The sequence below is a fragment of the Pteropus alecto genome, unplaced genomic scaffold, assembly GCF_000325575.1.
Source record: "Pteropus alecto unplaced genomic scaffold, ASM32557v1 scaffold155, whole genome shotgun sequence".
Classification (NCBI taxonomy): domain Eukaryota; kingdom Metazoa; phylum Chordata; class Mammalia; order Chiroptera; family Pteropodidae; genus Pteropus; species Pteropus alecto.
Genome location: NW_006438113.1, coordinates 17178961 through 17180566, shown reverse-complemented (window position 1 = coordinate 17180566; position 1606 = coordinate 17178961).

Sequence of the window (1606 nt, the reverse complement as noted above, 5' to 3'; positions counted from 1 at the left end):
CCTTGTCTTAAATGAAAGCTTTCTCTCCCTAAGTGTTTCTTATAAACATATTGAGTGATTGAAAAAGTTCATTCTTCCATTATGGATATCCTGAAAGATGAAGGGAGGAAAGGTGGAATGGCAGGAAGGAAAGATGGAATGGCAACTTCAGCTCTTTTCTGATTACTCTTACCCTTCCAAAAATATTCCCTTTCACAATCATGTAAAGACACTTCTTTGATAGGGTGACCAACTATCACTGTTTACCTGGAACTGCTCTTATTTTAATATTTAAAATCCTGTTCCTTGGGAAATCTGTCAGTCACAGGCAAACCTGGACAGTTGATCACCCTTGATCTTCATGTAATATCACCCACATCCTTCCTGTAAATATGATTCCTGCTCTCATGGGACTACACAGTCAAGTATGGCTTTATTTCTACTCTTGACTGAAATTACTAAAAGTTTCAAAGTCTTTCTGGTTGATGTAGTGCTCTCCATTCTAGGTTTGTGAGAAAAAAAAATTACTTTTTTTCTCCTGTCTTTCTGGAACCTTGTCAAGCCTTTCAAGGTGTCTCTGACTCCATTTCTATTTAAATGTTGGTGTTTCCGATAAGATTCGTCATTTACCCTTATTCCTTTCAGTCAATAAGTTCTCCATGCATGGACTCACTTAATCCCATTGGATTTAATTATTGATTATATAAAAATGATCTCCAAATCTATCTTATATTTGATTCTCCCCATTTACCTATTATCAGCTGGACATCTCCACTAGAAGTTTCACATTTACATCAGTGTGTCCCAAACCGAATCCTAATCTTTCTCTTGCTCTTCTATTGTTTATTTTGATGGAAAACACAAGCATACACTCAAAGGCTTAAGAAATAAAAACTGTGACTCATTCTATTTATCTCCTTTACTGTCACCATCCTCATCCTCCCACTCCAAACAGTGTCCAGTCTGAAACATTCCACCTATTTGACACATGTTTTTATGTCATCTTTATTCATACAACTTATCAACCAAACTAAGATATATTTGAGAGCAAAAGAGGATACTAATTAGACAGATTACTGGAACGTGAGTGTGTCCGTTGAAACCCTTCATGATCTTTGTGTTAATTGGGGTTTAACTAAGAAACAGAGATAAGAAGATGCATGTGTATGTGTGTATAGATAGATAGACAGACAGATACATATTTATTTTAAAGAATCAGTTTACATGATTTTGAGATTAGTAAATCCCAAACTTGCAGTGCAGACTTGCAAGCTGGAGACTTAACTGACTGAATGATACCCATTTACAGTATATACATAGAGGGAGCAATTGCTTTACTTAAGATCTATTTGATAGGTAGACATGAGCAACTGGGAATGAAGGCCCAACCCAGGAGACCACCCTTAAAAACAGTCATATGTCAATCAAAATAACCTTACAGGACAATAATCTAGCACAGGGCACCCCAATTGTGTAAGAATTAATAAATAAAATCAATTTCACCTTTTGTAAAAAAATAGAAAAAGGTGATCCTTTGGTAAAATGACTTCAAACCCTGGCACATGAATTGGTAAATGGAAGGTGGTTGGCATTTTGTTTCTTTATGTCCCTAGGCCAGGGGTTCCCA